Source organism: Myotis nattereri (genome assembly GCF_964212035.1).
Source record: "Myotis nattereri genome assembly, chromosome: 14".
Taxonomy (NCBI): Eukaryota; Metazoa; Chordata; class Mammalia; order Chiroptera; family Vespertilionidae; genus Myotis; species Myotis nattereri.
Window position 1 is genome coordinate 57804423 of NC_138089.1, and position 22505 is coordinate 57826927.

Below are 22505 nucleotides of genomic sequence, written 5' to 3' on the forward strand. Positions count from 1 at the left end.
GCTGGTTCCACAGCCATCAGATCTCACAGAACTGGACAGTGCTATTCATCAGGCATGGTGTCAGATTCCTCGCATCTCCTTTCAACATCTCGTGGAGTCAATGCCAAGAAGAATCACCACAGTATTGAAGGCAAAAGGTGGTCCAACTAAGTACTGATGGGGTGGTCATAATAATCTGGCCACTCATAATAATATATATCCCATGTTCAAAGGCTGTTAAATTGCATTGTTTACCCATATCTTCAGAAAAAAATCATTTCTACTGTTGTGGTAAACAACCTGCTTCCCTATTTATAAAGGTCTGGCCCTCTAGCAACTTCAGTGTGAAATTATAGCTAATTTGCCTGCAAAGTCAGGTGGTCATAATAATCTGGCCACTCAGTGTATACTCTACCTCTGATTTTTACTTTTTTTCTCAAATAAAGGGATGGATTCTAATTTGTCACTATAGGGGATTTAATAGAAACAAATGGGGAGCTGTGACCCGGCTCTCTTAGGAACTGGTCTGTTTTCTGCCAGGACGTTCTCACACCACGCCACGCCACGTGCTGTGGGTCCCTCTGAGTCCGCTGCAGCCTTCACAGAGCTCCCGTCTCCCTCCTGTGTTGAAACAAGGGCCGCTGCAGTGAGCTGCTTTGCAGACAATAGAGACAGACATAGAAACTTTAAAGAAGAGAACGGGTGCAGCTAGGCAGGGGCGTGCGCTGTTCTTTTCAGTGTGATTGGCTGCGTGCTAGATAGTGGCTCCAGAGACCTCGGGAATAGGGCGGTTGGTCCATTCTCTCTCTGCATGGACCCAGGGAGATAAGTTACGCTTTTCACATCTCAGCCAGACACCGTGCCTCATAAAAGCACACACATGTCTATCAATAAGATCCAGGAGAAAGAAAGGGCCCTAAGCATTTTCTCAGGCCTGGTAGCCACTGGCGGAGATTTTTCAGGCTGTTTGGGACCAGGTCATACATCACAGCTGAGATGATTGTTGTGATAACTATTAAGATTGGACAGGATTTCCTTTTTTAACTACCGCTTCCATCATAAGAAACTTATATCCAAACACAATTCTTTTAAGGGAAGAAGAAATGCATACTCTTGCTGCTGAATTTCATTTCCAAAGTCAAGATTCGAAGGTGACTTAGGATGTGGGCATGAGCTGGGAAGTTAGTAGCTCTGGGCGGAGGAGGTCATGGTCAGACTTACCAGCTACTCCCTTCAGAGGCAGGACCGGAACTTGAAGACTTCTTTCCGGTCTCATAAGGGGACAGGGTGATTCCAGGTGCACACCTGGCTGTCCTGTTGATGCCTTGATTCAGCTGGTAAATTTATTTATTCACCAATGACAGGCTCTGTTTCAGACACTGTTAGGAGACATGAACACAAGTGAGAATAAAGCAAACTCAGGTCTCTGACGTGACGAAACGTACAGTGTGGTCAGTGCGATAGAAACCCCAACTAGACCACACAGAGCGGCCATCTGATGAGGGCCAGACATGGGTGTTCTGGCCAGCAGTCCCACGGAGCCCCGTCCACAAACAGCCAGTGCCCACACCCAGACACGAGTGAGGATGCCTGTACTGGCTCCTGTGCTGAGGTTCCGGTCGCCTAGCCTTTGAGACTCCCCACCTGAGGCCCCGACACCTCAGTGCAGGGACCAGCACAGACTGGGCCTGTCCATGCGCCTGACCAACACCTGCGGGCGAGGTCAGGGTGTTCTGTGCATTGGGTCTGGATGATAGGACCCAGGGCAGTGGTGACCGGGGCCCGCAGGGAGTCAGCAGGTCCCAGGGAGCTCTCCTGGGTCCTGGGACACATCTGAGGTGTACCCTCCATGGCTCTGCATCAGCCCAGCACAGCTGCAAAGCCCACACCATGGCCTGGTCGCCCCTGTCCGACACACAGCAGGACCTGCTCCAATGAGTTTGAAAGTCATGAAAAATGCAAAAGGACATTTTGCTCTGGCGGTTATTAAATCCATGGTAACCAGGACTTTTAGAGATACATGGTCTATGCCGCCCAAGTTCTGGGAAATAGTCTGTTCTCATGAATAAGAAAAATGCTCTTCCAAATGCTTAATTTCCACTTTCAAAGCATTACCTGCCCTGGCTGAGTTGGCTCAGTGGATAGTGTCAGCCTGCGGACCAAAGGGTCCTGGGTTGGATTCCAGTCAAGGGCATGTTCCTGGATTGCAGGCTTCTCACCAGCCCAGGCCCTGGTTGGGCCCATGCAAGAGGTGACCAATCGATGTGTTTCTTTCACATCAATGTTTCTCTTTGTCTTTCCCTCTCTCTTCCACTCGCTCTAAAAATCAATGGAAAAATACCTTTGGTGAGGCTTAAAAAAAAAAAGTATTTTCTGACTTTGTTCCCACGCGCCATGCCTCCTACCAGAGGTTGGCAAACTGCGGTTCGCGAGCCATATGCAGCTTTTTGGCCCCTTGAGTGTAGCTCTTCCACAAAATACCATGTGCGGGCGTGCACATACAGTGCGATTGAAACTTCGTGGCCCATGCGCAGAAGTTGGTATTTTGTGGAAGAGCCACACTCAAGGGGCCAAAGAGCCACATGTGGCTCGCGAGCCGCAGTTTGCCGACCACTGTAGCTACACTGACCTCTCACTGTATGCTCTGTATATCCCCTCCCCCAGTCAGGAAGTGTCCCCGCCTCCCTTCCTGGCTCACCTCAGTGACAGGTACAGTGAACCTGCTTCTGAAACCTGGTGGCAGGTCCTGATGCCCCTGCCCCTGAGAACTGTCTCCCTGCGCAATCGTTTTTGTACATGTTGACATGGTGCACACCCTCCCCCTCCTCCCCAGGCCACGATGGTGCTCTAATCAGCCATCCATTCTTCTCTCCCAGATCCCTGCCAGTCTCGGTATTCCTCCCAGACACCAGCTGTGCCCACGTCCTAAGCAGCGTTCCTCTAAACTGAAGTGCTCCAGCTCCTACTGTCACCACGGACTGTCCTGGTCGTTAGTTAATGATGCGGATAGCGCAGTGCTATGTGGTTAACCCGGCCAGTGACCACGAGGGTTTCTCCCTGGCGAGGCCAGCATTCCCTGCCCAGCACTAGACGAAGGAGGCACGGGAATAAAATAACTGTCCCACCTGCAGGCACGTCCCTGAACTCCGTGCAGGCGAGCTGCTCCCAGGAGGCTCCGGTGTAAGGGAGCGAGTGGCCGTTTGCTCCTCTCCGCAGACCCCACAGCTCTCTCAGGTCGTTGGCAGAGCGGGATTTTCTGAGGAGGGAGCTTAGTGTGCCGGGGTCTCTTGTGTGTTCAAGGAGAGGGGCGAGGGAGGGTAGGGCACGCAGCTGGCGTGATTTAGTGTCTGATCTGCCACACGCACATGCCATTTCTTCTCACGTGTCATCATCCTGTATAAACCACAGTGATTCTGTGAAGCAGGTCTCATTGTTACCATTTCAGAGACAAAGAAGAGAAGGCTCAGAGATGATAGTAACTTACCAGAGCTAATCAGCTTCCAGTAATTAAACTCTAAGCTGTAAGAATACAGGCATCTTGCTGGGTTTTGCTCACCATTCCGTCCCCAGTGCTGTCCTGGTACCTGGCACACAGTAGGCCCTCAGTATTGTTGAGTGGTTGATGAGCTAATAAAGGATAAGGCAACGCAAACATCGTTACCCAGGGCTCTGATTCCAGAGCCCAAAGCAATGTCACGTGCCCAAAATGTAAAGCAAACGCAACAACCCAAACCAAACAATTAGCACACAGGCCGGGAAGCAGAATCCCCGTGCACTGCAACGCCTTTAACGTGCAGAGCAAGTCCAGGCTCCTCCGTGTGGGCTTTCATCGCTTGGGTGGTTGTTTCTCTGCATCGGAGCTGAGGCTGACATTACACATCTGGGCAGAAGAGTTGAGCTGATGTTGTAAGTAAAACACTTAAATTAAAATCTCAAACATCTCCTCAACTTATAATTAAATGTACCATATGGTTCTATTCTCCCGAAAGTCGGGGCCTAATTTAAAGTTTTCCTTTTTCAGCAACAAATTTTATTGGCTTATTCTCAATCATTTTTATGTCAAGAAAACAATTACAACCAAGGCAGTATTTTGAGATTACTAGACAGAAACAATCTCTTACCTGGAGATAAAAATATTGGTTTTGGTTGGAGATATCATTATTTAAGCTCATCCGGGGATAAAAAGTAGTTGCTTAGCGTAATCGGCATGTCTCCATAGGAAAGGCCCACACTTTCTCCAGTTTCATCATCCTACTTTCTATTTAATTTGAATACAAGCTGAGATAAAACGCTGATTTCTGCACATTTTAACAGATATGGTTGAGCATTGTTTGGGGTGTCTTAAACTGTTCAGTAAGCAAGTTACAACCTCAAGGCCAGCTCTTGCTCTCTGAAAAAGTCCCCATCTTCTTGTCCACTTTCCTAGTGAGGAATGTGGGGCGTGGGTGGGGTGTGGGGAGCGCTAATTAATGTTTCCAGGAAATAGCGTTTTAAAGAGTCAGTTCCGGTTTTCTGTCCACCGTGTTCCAGGTCTGCTGGCAGGTCAGCAAGTGCAGTTAACCCTAAGGCATTTGATTAAACAGTGACAGTAACTCGTAGTCTGTTACCTCCCCACCAGACACGTTCTGGGTACAACTGCACCTCCAGACATCAGTCACCCACCGCGCAGGGTGTGTCAGGTCGCTTTACTCGGCCTAATGTCTGTTAGGTTCCCTGTTTTAAGCTTTTCGTCACAGAAGAGGTGACGTCTCTGCCCTTTAGAAACAGAGATCGAAGGCAGACACGTTCAGGCCCCATCCCTGAGGGAGACTGAGTGAGGGACAAAGCGACAGCACTGTGAGGTCCAGGGCGAGCTCACCGTATAGGGAGGGGTCCCCCAAGGAGACGCGGAGCTTCTAAATACGAACTAGGCTGTAGACCCACACCCACGCTGCGGAGCCCTGTGCACACGTGCGAAAAGAAAAGAGGCGGACCTGCATCCGTGCCCTGACGTGGGACGGTCACCAAGATACGTCATTAAGTTGAACAAGCAAGTTACACTCACCTGACAAACAGTTCAAAGGCGTGTTTCCTGTGTACCAGTGACTGTATCAAAGAGTGAACACAGCTTTGCTCTTGTGGAACGTACTTTCTCCTATAATCCTGTTTGTGTAAAAAAGAAGAAATTTAAAAAAATAAACAGACCTCCGTCCATGTGAGTAAATCTGTCCGTGCAGCTGAGCGTGAGGGCCAGGGAGACACGCCATCTAGATAAACGGTTGCCTCCAGAGTGAGGAGGTGGTGGGGGCTTTTATTGCTTTTGTGTTGGCATATTATTTAAATATTTTGAAATAAGCATCTATTTATGTGTTACTTGTGCTTGACAATAAAGCAGAAGAGAGAAAAGTAAAACCAAGAAGGAAGCAGAGAGGAGTGTTTCGTACGTTTGGTACGTGGGAGCAGTGGGCACGGGAGTTGACGGGAGAAGAGCGCCCTGAGACTCCTCATGGCCCCAGCGCTGCGGCATAGGGAGTCCTCTTCGTCATGGATCCAGAGTCACCCACGTCCATCATCCACAGCGTGGAACATTGTTGCTTTATCCTCGTGGGTCCTCACCCACGGATGTTTTTTATTGGTTTTAGAAGGAGAGGAAGAGAGAGAGAGGGAGAAAAAGAGAGAGAGAAACATGGATGTGAAACATCAGTTGGTTGCCTCCAGTAAGTGCCCTTACCAGGGATCAAACCCACAACCTGGGTATGTGCCCTGCCTGAGATTTGAACCCACAACCTTTTGGGGTAGGGGACAGTGCTCCAACCAACGGAGCCACCTGGCCAGAGCTATCTTCGTTAAAAATTTCTTGTGAACCAGTAGTGAATTAAATTCTGTATCTGCATGTTGAATCAAGCTGAGAGAGCAGACAATTTGCTCAAATGAGAATATTCCCTCCGGGCATTCATTGATTAAAAATGCCAACGATCTTTTACAATTATTTCAGTCTGTCCATGAAAATAGAGGTAAGTACACCAGCTTCAGTAAAACAAGTATGTCAGGAGCCTTGACAGATAACCCACTTTGGGGCTATTTTCTTCCTCCATCTGGTCTTCTGATTTAGGTGAATCATGGTTAAATAATTTTGTTGGTCAAGGAAAGTTGGTGTGTAATTATGTTTAATATAGTTTCCCTTTTAGGGATGCACAAAGATTATTTAATGCTACGTCTCCATCCTTCAAGTAGATTAGCATGTCACAGGGCCAGCTTGCTGGAGTGTGACCTTTCTGGAGCATTCTGTCATGCCCTTGTTCCAATTAGACAGGCAGGATTAGAAGCCCTTGCTGTGAGTAGCAGATACACTGTGACGATGTGGGAAGGAGGGGAAAGCTGCAGAGGTGAGTAAGGCGAGCTTGGGTCCCAGGGTATAGGTTTTAACGATGGTGTAATTCTAAGAACCACAGTGGCTGCACGTTCAGTTCTTCTCACGAGATAGAATTTCAGAATGTAACTTGTGTGTCCTTAAAGCCATATGTATGCTTAACACTCTGCGGAGCACCCTGCGAGTCCTGTCGCTCGTTAGCTCACTGTCTGGGAGTGCAGACTGTGGAAGGGACACTGCCGTGCCCGCCCTTTGGTCTCCCAGTGCTTCCGTGGTGTAGGAGCGAAAGTGGTGATGCAGAGGCCGGGAGCAGGTCAACACGCATTGACTGAGCAACTACTGTCTTCTAGGAACCTGGTGTTCTGTCTTCAAGCCAGCCGCTTGCACCCCGGGATCTCGCCATCACTGATATACTGTTGGAAATTGAAAATAAATCAGCACACACAGGATAACTGCCGGAAGCCAGTCCATCCTTGCTGCTTGACACAGTCGCTGCAGGATAGAAACATCTGCACAGCATATGTTTCAAGGGACCTGGCGTATATAGCATACTGTTCTTAATATGTTTGCTCCCCTTAGCGCTGTGTGTTTTAACCAAGGTCACCTCTCTGAGAAAGGTTGTTTCCCCAGGTAGGGATTTTTCCCTGAAGTTAGGGAGGGGATGAAACTCCTTAACTAAGTGCCAGGCGGGTAGTTAATCACTTTAACTACAAACAATCATGCTTAAGCTACATAATCTTTACTCCCTGGAATGGAGATAAGAAACGCCCTAACCTTTGTAATAGAAATTGACAGGATTAAAATCAACTGGTATAAATACTATAAATACGGATGTAACAAGACAATAAACAGCAGAACCTCTCTGGAGATCCAGACCAGAACTTGGCTGGAGATCCTGGCTAGGCTGCTGATCAACTGAACACTGTCTCCATGTCCTTCCTTCTTCGCCGACTCCGTCTACGCCTTTGGGAACCCCTGGACTGCCGGGAGCCGGTCCATGCTTGCTGTTTCAAGGGACCTGGCATATATGGCATACTGTTCTTAATATGTTTGCTCACCTTCTTGGCACTATGTGTCTTAACCAAGGTCGCCTCTCTGAGAAAGGTTGTTTCCCCAAGTAGGGATTTTCCCCTGAAGTTAGGGAGGGAATAAAATCCCTTAACTAAGTGCCAGGCGGGTAATTAATCACTTTAACTACGAATAATCATGCTTAAGCTACATAATCTTTACTCCCTGGAATGGAGATAAGAAACGCCCTAACCTTTGTAATAGAGATTGATAGGATTGGAATCAACTGGTATAAATACAGTTGAAACAAGACAACAGCAGACAGAACTTAAGAGACAGAGAGAGAGACAGAAATTGGCACAGAACCTACACAGAACGTTCTCTAGAGACAGAAGAACTTCGCTGGAGAGAACATGGCAAAAGATCCTGGACAGAAACTGGCCTCAGAACCTAGAGACAGAACCTAGCGAGAGAACATGGCAAAAGATCCTGGACTGAACCTGACTACAGAAATTGGCAAGAGAACCTGACTAGAACCTGGTGACTGAACCTGGCTGCAGAACCTGGACAGAACCTGGCTGGAGAACCTAGCGAGGGAACATGGCTACAGAACCTGGCTGGAGAACCTGGAGAACCTGGCTGGAGATCCTAAGCAGAACCTCTCTGGAGATCGAGACCAGAACTTGGCTGGAGATCCTGGCTAGGCTGCTGATCAACTGAACTCCGTCTCCGTGTCATTCCTTCTTCGCCAACTCCGTCCACACCATTGGGGACCCCTGGACCTGCTGGGGTTGGACCCCAGCACTGGACCTGCTGGGGTTGGACCCCGGCAGATAACCTGTTGTCGCACCTTCCTTTCTCTTCAAGTTAATAACTATGTGAATGTAGCCAGGTATTAGTGAAATGATAAATCCTGTTCCCACGCGACTGAAATCACATTGTGGAGGCAGTGGTCCTGGTGGGAGATGCGAGTTGGATTAAGCTGAGGAGCATCGATTACAGTGGGACGCTCAGGCTCATTTGAATACATCGTTTATACTGTTTTCAATCAAACAGTGTGATGATCACATTGAGCAGTTGGGATTGTTCCAAAGCTGTTATCTTATAAACTGCACTGTGTCTAAATCTAGTCACTCTCCACCTCTTCTTTAATATACTAGGATGTGTCTTTTCCTCTTTCTCAGCAGCTCTGCTCTGTCCCCGTGTGAATATGATCTAAAGATCAGTGTTATTAATCCAGCGCCTTTCCCGTGCAACTACGTGTAATTAAATCATCGTGAAATTACTGTTTTCCTGTGAGGCTATGATCCACTTCCTCAGCTTACCCCTCAACACACAAATCTCTGAAACAGTCACCTTGTGCTATTTCTAAACTGTATTTTCCAAACCTGTTTTTTCCCATAAGGAATTCTGTAATGACCAATCCAGCACTTCCTCAGGGGAGGGCAAATTGGTAAGAATGCCCCGAACTGCACTGAGTGCCTATTGCACTAGAAACACAACCAAGAACCCTCCCTTTACTCGCTGCCGCCTCACACTGCACCGCGCCTCAGCAACTTCCCACGCTGCGGCTCCGGCTTTCATTTTGTCATATGCTGACACTCCAGTTAAATATCTTGCTCCAGCTCTCTTTATGCATTTGTTGTTGCTTCTTGGCCCAGTAGCCAAGTGACACCAGCCTGTGGGCACCCTGTAGCCGCCATTTCTCATTAAGAAAAAGAAACGGCCTGAGCGCAATTAGGTGACGGCATAGAAAACAAGGCTTCGCTTCACTTCTGAAGGGACGGGAGGGTTTCTTCTTCCTTTTAGATGCTTTAGTTCTTAAGCTTTCTTTGCATAAGCCTAGTCCCTGAATCCATCCAAAAAAACATAGCAGAAAAATGAGTCATTTCAGGAAGAAAACCAGAGCAAAGCAGTGAGTAAATTATAGGGGAATATCATGCAGTCTTCTGTGTCCAACATTAACCCTTCCCTTCCCTCTCCCTGCAAAAAAGCATCAACATGTTGTGACTGGGATGACAATCTTTAGGAAAGCCAAAATCCAATCTCTCAGAAAGCCAAAATGTTTGGTACATGTAAGTAAATTGGGGCATGTGGGAGAATATTCTAATCCATTGCACAGAAAGGGGCATGTTTATTTATAATGAAAAGCTCTCTTGGACAACCTTGAGAAAACTCTCCACCATCCTATGAACATATGAGAAGTTTTCATTTAGGTAGGATCCAAAATCATTAAAAATATGATGCTTGTTTCTAGATAAAATAACTTTGTAATTCAGCACTCGCCCCTGTCACTCTAAGTATCTATCATAATATTTCCTCCATATTTTTCAAGTTTGAGGATAGTTTATATTTGTAATTGGGTATGCCTTGACCTCTGCACATTGATTGATAATATTTATCATCAGGATTCTTCCTCCCTCCTTTCCTTTCCAGATGTTTCAGGTGCTTCAGGCCCATTTCAAGCCCTCAGATCTCAGAATGAACTGACTTTTCTTTGGTCTGAACTCTTATTCAGGTGCAGTAGCTCTACCATCATTGGTCCGATTCATATGCTGCCTGAAGACACCCTTTCTCCTGCTTCCTACTGTCATCAGCGTTATGTAATTCTGGCGGGTCTTAATTTTAGAGTTCATTTCTCCCTCGACAGAGATGATTCCAAAAGGTGCTGTCCTCTTAGTGAGCTCTGCACGGAAGCAAGGGTGCCAGTTCTCCCCTTGGTTCTGTAGGGGAAAATCTGTGCCATTGCACTGACTTTCACCTTGGTGCAGCACCACTAAGCGGTTCTTACCAGGAGCCTAATGCGCTCCTCAATAGAACTAAGAGTTGGTTTTCTTAAAATAAAATCAACTTTGCTACACTGCTGTATTCATTGCCACATTATTTACAATAGCCAAAACCTGGAAGCATCCCAGGTGTCCATCAATAGATAACTGGGTAAAGAAGCTGGGGTGCCTATACACATTGGACTATTCCTCCACCATAAAAAAGAATGAAGTCTTTGTGACAGCATGGATGGACCTAGCGGGTATTATGCTAAGTGAAATAAGTCAGACAGAAAAAGACGAATACCATGTGTGGACTTGAAAGAACAACATACTAGGTGTACTGGTTAATAATGGCAATTTTGTAATAAAAGAAAACACGATAATTCCAAGAGAAACATCAAAAGTGCTTTATTCAAAGCAATGTCCATCGCTAGTTACACATTTCCCCCAATCTTTCAGGTATATTGTGGATACCGTCCCAATAGAACTTTTCTTGTTTTGAGGCAAACCATTCAGAGACCAAATTTTCCACTTATTTGTATATTTCAAAGTGCTGCTCAGAAAGTGTGTGTGCCATCGATCGGAACAAGTGGTAATCTGAAGGAGCCAGGTCTGGTGAATACAGCGGGTGGGTTAATACTTCCCAGGCAAGATCTTTTAACGTGTCTTTAACTGGTTTGGAAGTGTGTGATGGTGCATCATCATGAAGCAAAATTACTTTGCCATGTCTTCTGGCACATTTTGATCATTTGACGATCAAAGTGTGGTTCAAATTGATTATTTGTTGTCAGTAGTGATCAGTATTAACGGTTTCACCTGGTTTTAGAAGCTCATAATACACCACACTTCCTGATCCCACCAAACGCAGAGCATTGTCTTTCCAAAGCGATTTGGCCTTGCAGTCAATGTTGATGGTTGCCCTAGATCAACCCATGATTTTGTGCGTTTGGGATTCTCAAAAAAATCTACTTTCATCACCAGTCACAGTTTGACGAAAAAAAGACTTTCTTTCATGCCGTTGAAGCAACAATTTACTGATAACTTTTCGGTTTTCCAATTGTCTTTCGTTCAGTTGAGGTGGCACCCATTTTCCTTCCTTTAAAATCTTTCCCATTGCTTGTAAACAATCAGAAATTGTTTGCTGAGCAATATTTAATCTTTCTGCAAGTTGTTTTTGAGTTTGACATGCATCTTTATCCAATAATGCTTATAATTGTTGGTCTTCAAACTTTTTCGGTTCACCTGGATGTTCTTTGTCGTTCACATCGAAATAATCACTTTTAAAGCGTTTAAACCAGCGTTCACAAGTATCTTGAGATGGAGCATGTTCACCATAAGCTTCCTGAAGTATTCAGCAGCACTTTTCTTCAAAATAAAGTAATGAATTAAAACTTCCTGCAAATGCTCTTTTTTGGCACAGAACTCGACATTTTTAAGCATAAAAATATCTGTGATGTTAACACCTTCAGCAAATTTGATATATGAAGTTTTGAAGATTGCTGTCAATACAACAAAATAGCATACATATCAAATCGCATATATATCAACATATGTGTAACTCCATCTATTGAAAAAAGTCCACATTATTAACTGGTACACCTAGTAAATGAAGAAACAGAACAGAAACAGACTCATAGACACAGAGAACAGCTGGTGGTTGCCAGAGGGATTGCAGGGTGGAGGGCTAAGTAAAAAACGATGAAGGGGTTGAGAAGTGAAGATTGGTAGTTACAGAATAATAGCAGAAAGTAAAGTACAACATAGGGAATATAATCAGTCTATACTAATAAAAGGGTAATATGCTAATTTGACCAGACATCTTCCAGATGTCCTTCCAGACAAAGCCACACTGGAAGGGGCCTAGGCAGAGGTGGTTAGGGGTGATCAGGCTGGCAGGGGAGCAGTTAGGGACATTAAGCCAGCAGGCAGAGGCAGTTAGGGGCAATCAGGCAGGCAGGCAGGTGAGTGGTTAGGAGACAGTGGTCCTGGATTGCGAGAGGGATGTCCAACTGCTGGTTTAGGCCTGATCCCACAGTCAGACATCCCCAAGGGGTCCTGGATTGGAGAGGGTGAAGGCTGAGCTGAGGGCACCCCTTTCCCCCATGCACGAATTTCATGCACTGGGCTTCTAGTATTTAATAACTGTGTATGGTGCCTGGTGACTGTTATATGACTGTCTAAAAACTCGGTGCACACCTAAAAGTAACATAAAATAATAGTGAATTCAACTGTAATTGAAAAATAAAAAATTAAATCAGCATAGCTTGAGCTTATTATTGAAGACTCATTCAGTATTGTTTAAGAACTTTGGTCACATTTTGAACAAGAAAAGCTGGAATTCCATCCATTATGAAGGAGACATTGTTATCATTAAGCTGTTAATGCTGTCGCCGGTTAGTGGGTGCTTTCCTTCTCTGCTACTCTTGCTTCATTATATATGAAGTTATAAATACACCATCATCGATTTAGTTGTTTATGGAGCTTAGATAAATCGCACAATGAGTAGTGCTACATGTTATCACTAATGACTTTCAGTATGTCACTGCCCAGTAACTATACTGTCAGACATATAATACATTGCAGTTAAAACAAAAATTAATTGAGGCTGGATCAGGTGTACATATCATGGCATCATCTCCCTTCCCAAGTTTTATCGGGTGGAGACACTTACTGTATATTCTGTGAATGTGTGCTATTTTAATATCATCTAATATACTATCAAGGTAAGCATAATAAAAATACTAGGCTATATTTACCTCTGTAGGCTTAATTTATATTCAAAACATGTGTAAGCACACATTCCTCTCTCAGTGGGATATGAAAGAAGATGCCTACGTGTTGCCAACAACAAATTTACAGCAATTTCTCTTGTTCTTTAGTTTTCAACTGCCCCTGAGCCCATTTTTCACTGTAAAGCTCCCAAGATCTTTGGCTCTACCTCAGGTGGAAATGATCAAACATCTCTGAGAGCTCTGTATACCAGGTTACAAGAAGGAATTATCCTAGAGGAGAAAAACTAAGCCCAAGTTCGTTCTCCACAGTATCTGAAACCATCCCATGGCATGTCAAATCCTCCATAAATCTGCACTTAGTGACTTGATTTTATCTCAACTATGGAAGCAGTACCTGTCCATGTATTATCATTATTTCTAAATTAATTCTATATTTGAAAGACTTAGAACAAACATTTTTGTTCAATTTTGTTTCTATCTCTCTTCCTTCCTCTCTGAGATCTATATATTATCTATATATTATCCAATGCACTTATTGTACAGTCAAATTGTAAATTTTGATGGACTTGTTTGGTTAAGTCAAATGCAGCAAATAAAATGGTTTAATTTTCACCACAGAAATGATGAGTAATTGTTTAGATCACTCTCATCTACCTTTGTAGATTATTGACATATTCTAAAGTCATGGGATGTATATGTGTGTGTGTGTGTGTGTGTGTGTGTGTATCAATTTGGTTGGATTTTAGAGACAATTTGGTGAATTGGTTACTTTTAGAAGTGTGTGTGTGTGTGTGTGTGTGTGTGTGTGTGTGTATTTTAAAAGAGAAACATGTAAACTGACCATCCCTCCGCTATGCTCACCAGCCAATCAGGAGTGAGTATGCAAATTAACCCTACAAAGGTGGCAGGTTAATTTGCATACACAGGCGCTAGGCAGAGAGCAGAGCAGGAGAGCTGGCAGCTTGGGGGGCCGTGGCTCCCTTCGTCGCTCACAGCAACCGAGGGAGCCACGTCCCCCCAAGCCACCAGATGGAGAGCAGAGCAGGAGAGCCAACAGAGAGTGGTGCAGCTTGGGGAACTTGGCAGAGTGAGAGGCCATGGGATAGAGACAGAGCAGGAAGGGAAAAGCAAGAGCTCAGGGAGCACCAGGAATTCTGGGAATAGTAGTTCTGGTGCGAGCCCCAGGGCTGGAAGCGGAATCCCAGAGTGTGGGGAGCACCAGCAATGCTGGGAATCATAGTTCTGGTGGCAGACGGATCTCCTAGACACTAGAGCAAAGTGAGCCTGGAGCAAGGTACTGTTGCGGTGGGGATGGAGGGAAAGCAAAGGTGAGAGACATAAGTAAAATCAGAGTGTCTAGGAAAAATTGAAGGGAAGATATCCTAAAACTTTCAGGAAATCTCTACCAATGAAGCAAAGAAAAAAAAAATCCTCTATTATTCTGTGAGCAACAAACCAAACTGGGTTGGGGGTCTCAGACAATTCTCTCATATGATTGCAAAGACAGACAGAAACTCCCAGATTGGAGAGGGTGCAGGTCGGGCTGAGGGACCCACCCCCAGTGCACAAATCTTTGTGCACCAGGCCCTTAATATATATATTAAGTAATATATATATTCATTCATTCCAAGGGCTTCAAAGTGGAATCTTTTACAAAAAAGAAAAAGAGCTTTATATTCAAAACATGATAAAATCCCACGTTTTATACACATCAAAGTCACAGATCTACTTAGGAGTTGAAAAGGAAGTGATTCATACATTCACTCTCTTAGGAAACAGGTATTAGAAGCACGTGGAGTATTGCAGGTTAATCCCAGCCTTCACTTGGAAACAGACAAAAGGTTCAGCACTTCGTGGAGAAGGGCCCCTCCGCTGTGTTTCTCCAGTGCGCGCTGATGGGCCTCCTGAAACCACTGCAGGGATCCTCAGACTCTGGCAGCCTTTGTGCAAACTCCTGACCCCAGGAGTCCAGGAGGGGTGGGCGGAGCCTAGATGTGCACTGTAACAAGCTCACCACAGACCCAACATATGTATAAAGTTCACCAACAGGCAAGACGTCATAGGGGACTATGGCAAATCACCTGCCCCAGGCATGTAGAACATGGTGGTTAGGTGGTTCATAATTAATAGTGATGGCTGTTATCCAAGATATTATTCTTGTGTAACTCAAAAGCAAGAGATGGCCATTTATGATGTGCAAAGTGGAAAGGCTCAGAAAGAAAATTGTTCAGTCCTCATTTGAGAATTCAATGTTATCGCAATTACATTTTCTATCCAGATGCTCTCAACATATGTTATTAAGTATTTAATAACTGAAATAGCTACTTGGAGGTGGAGCATGTCATGTATTCTTTATGACGGTATGAACCAGAGAGGAGTATCGAGTCCATAATTTTGGTTGGATTTTAGAGACAATTTGGTAAATGGCCTACTTTTTAAAATTTAATAATGCTATTAAGGGAATAGAATAAAGACAAATAGTTGAGTATTAGACAATTGTCCCTGGAAAATGGCACCAGTAGCAGTCTCCCCAATGTTATGTGAGGGCTTCCTTTTAAGATGTGCAGTAGAAGGGAAGGGCGCCACCTACTGAATGAGCTGGGTTCTGACTCCAGCATAGAGTACAGATCTTGGCTGCCCTGATGTAACCTTAGCCCCTTAAAAATGGTGCTCATCTCTCATTAAGAAATGCCCAGAATAACAGCCATTTGGACATAGAGCTCTAGACCAGCGGTTGCCAACCGGTGGTCCTTGGACCAGAGGTGGTCCGTGAGATCTGAAAGGTTGGCGACCACTTCTCTGCACTGAAGGAATGTCAGCTGGGGAGTAATTGTGTTCTAATCACACAGGGATGCTGGGATGCCCCACCTGTGGAACCCAAGGCCAGATGAGAGATGAAAAGGATCAGCACAATTTGCCCGAATCTGCAGGAGGAAGGTAGGAGGAAGCACACTAAGCAAAGTCAACCCTGTTCACTCTGTATTCAAGGTTGTGAAATCAGCCTGGCCAGCGTGGCTCAGTGGTTAAGCATCGGCCTATGAACCAGGAGGTTACGGTTCAATTCCCAGTCCGGACATATGCCTGGGTTGCAGGCTTGATCCCCAGTGTGGGGCATGCAGGAGGCAGTCAATCACTGCTTCTCTGTCATCATTGATGTTTCTCTCTCTCTCCCTTCCTCTCTGAGATCTATATAGCTATATCTATGTCTATATCTATGTGTATATAAATATCTATATCTATATAAAATTATGAAATCACCTCATCTTCCCAGCCAGTGGGGGTTTGCACCATTCTACTCAAATGTAAATCCATTCAATCTATCAACTCCTGCAAACCTACTGTTAGTTCAGTAATTAAAGGGATGTAGTAAAAACAAGACTCTGCCTAAGAATGTGGTTTGGCATATATCAGGGTTCATATAAAACAGCTTCAGACGCACAGTTTCTGGGACATTCTATGTGCTCCAATCCCAGATCCCCCACTTTCCAGCCATGGGGCCTTTGACTCTTCCTTGGACCTCAGTTTGCTAATATGTAGTGATTTTGAGTGAAACCAAATAATAAATAAGGGCAAGTTCCTTGAGTAAGCCATCATCAAGTGTAAGTTGCCACTAATATTGATTGAAAATATCTTAAAAGTTAGGAAGCCCTAAGGAAGTTCCTAAGGACACAGAGCTACGCAGAAGGACAGCTGAAGGTCACACTCAGGCATAATTCCATTCTGAAAGTAGAATGAATTTCTTTAAAGCTTGCTTCACATTGCATACAGAGTTACTAAATGCTGAATTCAATAGTCTCTTCATAAAAGCTTGGCAGAGATGCTGTCGATCAAACTGCGGAAGCTATGAAGCGTTTAATGTTTATGGGGTCAGGAATTCATAGAGTCTAATAAGAAACTTCAGAATTTGCTCCCCAAACATTTCTTCCATAGAGAGCCCATTCCCTTCAAACACTGAAGTAAACTGAATGAACTAAATTATATTTTCTGGGAAAATTTTCATGTTTGCCTAGTTTATGGAGTTTTTAAAATTTGTTTTAGTTTTAATTAAATTATGCTACATAATATTCTACTGTGTTAAGCTTATCAGAGTTCAGCTTAAAATTCATTAGATAAATTATAGGAAGTCCTTTACGATTTTATAAATGACTAGAGGCCCGGTGCACAAAAATTTGTGCATTCGGGAGGGAGAGGGGGTCCCTCAGCCCGGCCTGTGCCCTCTCGCAGTCTGGGACCCCTCGGGAGATAACGACCTGCTGGCTTAGGCCTGCTCCCGGGTGGCAGAGGGCAGGCCCAATCCCTAGGTGCAGCCCCTGGTCGGGCTCAGAGCAGGGCCGATTGGGGAGTTGGGGTGCCGCCCCCTGTCATGCACAGAGCAGGGCAGATCTGGAGGTTGCGATGCCACCCCTAGTCACGCTCAGGGTACGGCCGATTGGGGGGTTGGGGCACTGCGCCCTGTCACACTCAAGGCAGGGTCGATAGGGAAGTTGCGGCGCCACCCCCTGTCATGCACGGAGCAGGGCGGATCAGGGGGTTGGGGCGCTGCCCCCTGTCATGCACAGAGCAGGGCCCATCAGGGGGGTTGGGACTCTGTACCCTGTCACACACAGAGCAGGGTTGATCAGAGGGTTGGGGCGCTGCCCCCTGTCATGCACAGAGCAGGGTTGATCAGGGGGGTTGGGGCACTTGGGGCACCGCCCCTCGTCACACACAGAGCAGGGTGGATCAGGGGGTTGGGGCGCCGCCCTCTATCACCCACAGAGCAGGGCCAATCAGGGGGTTAGGGCGCTGCACCCTGTCACACACAGAGCCGCAGGGCGATCAGGGGTTTGGGCGCTGCCCACTGTCACGCTGATCTTGGTGCCGGGAGGCCTCGCGGCTCTGCTGATCCTGGTGCCAGTGCCGGGAGGCATATTACCCTTTTACTATATAGAATAGAGGCCTGGTGCACGGGTGAGGGTTGGCTGGTTTGCCCTGAAGGGTGTCCAGGATCAGGGTGGGGGTCCCGCTTGGGTGCCTGGCCAGCCTGGGTGAGGGGATGATGGCTGTTTGCATCTGGTCACACACCCTTTAGGGTGGGAGTCCCCACTGGGGTGCCTGGCCAGTCTGGCTGAGGGGCTGAGGGCCGTTTTCAGGCTGACGGGTGACTGAAGCTCCCAACCGCTCCTTTTTTTCTTTTTTTCTTTTTTATTCTGGGCCAGCTTTAGCTCTGAGGCCTCGGCTGCTAAAAACAGGTTTCTGGCCTTTGTTTACCATCTGTATTTGATACAATGTTGCGGTCCGGCTGGCTGAAGCCCGGCTGAGTAAAGCAGGTTTCTGGGGTTTTGTTTATCTTCTATATTTGCAACATAGTTGCTTAGAGTTGCAGCTGAGAGGCCAGGCAAGTCAGGCGGGGAACATTGGAGTCCTCTGTCACTGAAGCAAGCAAGCCTCCCTGTTCGCATCAGCTGCCTGGCTGCCGGCCGCCATCTTGGCTGACAGTTAATTTGCATATCTCCCTGATTAGCCAATGGGAAGGGTAGCGGTCATACGCCAATTACCATGTTTCTCTTTTATTAGTGTAGATCATCCTCCGAAACAGGGAGGTCAATTGAAGATGGAAGTTTTAGGCTTTAACATAACTAATTGCTGGCTGCCAACATCCAAGTACTTTCCAAAAAGCAAGACAAGAGAGAGAGCTATGACCACAAGTAAGATGTTTGTTAGAGTTCAAGCTACTTGTCATAATGGATAATGCAGCCTTATTTGAATCACTGTGCCTTCTGATTGGTTAACTCTTTGTATGTTAACTTACTTAAACATAGACTCTTTGTGTGTGAGTGTGTGTGTGTGTGTGTGTGTGTGTGTGTGTGTTTAGACTTACCCAAATGAGAAATACAGTCTTCAGGTGGTTAGCTAACATTTAGGAGGCTCTTTCAATCAGAAGCCAGATGCCAGAGGTAACTACAATAAAGAGTGTCTTATGTCCATTCATCATGTAATTAGCATAGAATGCTAACAGTGGCCTTTCTCTGGTTAAATGGTGGAGTGCAACAAGGTGTAAATTGTAGAGGAAACAGGAGGTGTGCCAGGTGATGCCAGCTAACATGGCTACTGCTTTAAAACAAATTTTTTTATATATAAGTAGAAAGAATCAATTCTAAAGTAATAATAAAAAGTATAGTGTAGTAAATGCATAAAAGAGTAACATAGTTATTATCATTATCAAGTATTATGTGCTGTACATAATTGTAGGTGCTTCACTTTTATGTGACTGGCAGCAAAGTGAGTTTGTTTACATCAGCAACACCACAAACACAGGAGGGATGCATGTGCTCCTAGGACCTTCGGTGGTTGGCAAACTCATTAGTCAACAGAGCCAAATATCAACAGTACAATGATTGAAATTTCTTTTGAGAGCCAAATTTTTTAAACTTACACTATATAGGTAGGTACATTGTTATTAACTTAATTAGGGTACTCCTAAGGCTTAGGAAGAGCCACACTCAAGGGGCCAAAGAGCCGCATGTGGCTCGCGAGCCGCAGTTTGCTGACCACGGTCCTAGGTTACCAAGGTTAATGCATCACTAGCCATGGGACTTTTTCAGAGTCTGTGTTACCTTGTAGGACCCCTGTGGTGCATGGGTTCTGTCCTTGATGGAACTGTCCTCGTACAAATGGACTTGGTTCTTATCTTTACTGACTCGGAGGCAAATTTTAAGTGTCTTTGCAATTTAGTTCGCTGTCTTTTATTTTGACCAGCTCCTTCACCTGCCAGCCCTGGTCTGTGTGTCACATCTTGTTTTATTTCCAGTCCAGCCCCCGTTTTATACTGAATCCCATTGACTCTCAATACTAGCTGCTCAGTTATGCACACAGACCGTTTCTCTTGCATTTTGGGGTTTGGTTCCAGCTGAAATATTTTAACATGTTCTTCTGGTTTCTTTGACAAACCACTTTTTAAAATGTTCTCCAAATGAGCCTTCACAGGGACGCGCTGTTTCCCCTCCCTGAAGGGCAGCTAGGTTTTCACAGGGCCCGTGTTGTTTGGTTTTCCTCCTGGTAGGAATGGAGATCTGTCCTGGTTACAGTGCTCACCGTTTAGCAGCCTGCCCTTGGCCCCAGTTTCTGTCCACTTGATGAAATAGCTAATCATCTTCTCAGATCTGTATGTGCAAAGTGAATTGGCGTGCACAGCTCCCAGCCCAGCTCCCAGGGTCCTCCCTGATGAAAGTAAGAGGGTGCCTTTCATCCCACACTCTGGCGCTCTCACCTTTAGATCAAGGCCACACGGGAACAACCACTGCGTGGATCCTCCCCAGCCTCTGCCCAGAGCCACCCTGCACTGCTCCTCCAAGAGGTGTTCTCCGGGACATAGCCGCGCTCAGAGCCCGGCCGCCACGCCAGCATGTGCTTCTGAGGAAGGAGATGCAGACATTCCCGAGATTACCTGTGAAAGCAGCAACCCACAGGAAAAGGGGAGTGGCTGGCTGGGATCCTAGAGATTAGATATGGAGAGCAGCCTGTGTAAGAAAGAGAGAGGAGACTTAGGTAGACATCTTCCCGTCTTCCTGGGTGTGAGGCTGCCTCTTTCTCGGAGCACCATTTCTCCTTCGGTTCCATCAGCTCAGTAGTTAGTGGAAGTTCCGCTCATTTTCTAGCAATAGGTTGTCTGTCAGTCTTCATTTAGGGCGATGTAGTGAGCTTTCCTGGATCTTAATAGGTATGTTAGAGAGGAGCTTGCAGAGACGGCCCAGGGACACCCAGCCAGATGGAAGCCTGTGGTTTAGTTACAAACACAGAGACGAAAACATCACGGTTGGCTTTTCCCATTCGGGTTGATCTGAGCCCTAACAGTGCTGTTTGTTTTCAGGGTCAGATACTAAACAAAAGGAATTACGCTAACGATAGTTCTGCGTTGATTTTAGTTTATGTTGTATATTCCACAGCCTAGCATCATATTGGCCCAAACTTGGTATTTTTGTGTACTTAATTATGAAGGTAAGAGTTTGTATGACTACTATTAGATGATCAACTTTTGCCTTATCCCTTTATGATGTCACAACACGTGGTTCCATTGCGATTGTAAGTCATCTTCCACATTATTTACAGATTCTCCCAGGCTGGTGGTTCTACAGGACATTGTGCATAGTTTTCCAAGGAGGCTCTCAACCTTCCCAGAGCCCTGGGCACTGCCCCCATGGGTGCAGGCTGAGGAGGGGCAGTCGTGTTGGGGAGGATCAGGGAAGGGGTGGAGGGGAGACTTTTCCTATTTGCTTCCATATACTGCAGCCTCCGACATGCATGACTCCCTTTTCCTATGCCGCAGACTCTGCCCTCAGACCACATGATTTATGTGAAAACCACGTGGCTATCACTTCAGCAGTTTGTGGAAGCAGAGCTCAGCTCTCTCCTAGTTGGTTAGAGGACTTAATGCCATTTGTTCTTCAGAAAAGAAGCTTTCCATAATATTACTCCAATGAGTAACATTAAGTGTATATAAGCATGCTAATTATCTGATAAATAGAAAAGGCAGTGCAGTAGGAAAGCTAGTGGACTTAAGAGTCATAATGAAATTATGATCCATGTATGCAACCTTAAACTTATTATCTAATCAAAGTATCAATTTCTTCATCTGTCAAGTGAGGCTAGTCCCACCTGCTTTATTCACTCTCAGGTTTTAGAAATTATGCGTTTATGCGATACACAAAATACCTTGTGAGACTTTAGATAATAAGTACATGGAACAGATGGAAAAGTACTGCACTAAATGAAAAGCCAGACACAGCGCATCGATACAAGTTTCAGCAACTCTGTTCATTCATTTAAAAAAATCGCCATGGATCTATTGAGTATTATTATTCCAGGAATAAAAATCAGGTCTCTAGCATAAGTGCTTTTCTACTTTTCAGTTACCTAGGCTAGTATGTCATAGTCCAGAAGTGTGTTGGGAGCTTTTCTAAGAAGATTAGAATTACATGCTGAGCTTTCCTAGGCAGGTATACTCATCATGGACTAGGATGCTGCAGGTAACCACAGCCTCGGTGATGTTCCCATTAGTACCTGTGCACCGTGCTCCCCACTTTCCACAGCACTCTAATGAGTTGTAACTTTGCTTGGCTGGTGTAGCTCAGTGGTTGAACATCGACCTGTGGACCAAGGGGTCATGGTTCAATTCTTGGTCAGGGCACATGTCCGTGTTGCGGGCTCAGTCCCCAGTGTGGGGCGTGCAGGAGGCAGCCCATCAATGATTCTCTCTCATCATTGATATTTCTATCTCTCTCTCCCTCTCCCTTCCTCTCTTAAATTAAAACAAAACAAAACAAAAAACAACTTTTACTTAGGTACTTCCTAATTCAGTGTATTTGTAATACCTATCGTTTTTATTATCAAATCATTCTTGAGTCAGACTGTAGGCTGATGGTTGTTTCTTAATTGCTCCAAGTTGTGTGGGTTTTTTTAATTAGCTTTAGATGGCAGAACAGATGGTCTTGAATCCATTGCTATATCTATGTGATAATATATTTAGGTTCTGTCTAGTGGCGTGAGTCTTCTAAATTTTCTCATTAAACAGCACTCTCAGTTTCTCCATTTCTTTTTCTCTTTTTAATTCAAGTTGTGTCAGGGGTCATGTGAAATAAACATGAATATTTTTTCCAAATTGTTGTCTTGGCCAAACTCAGAATCAAATAT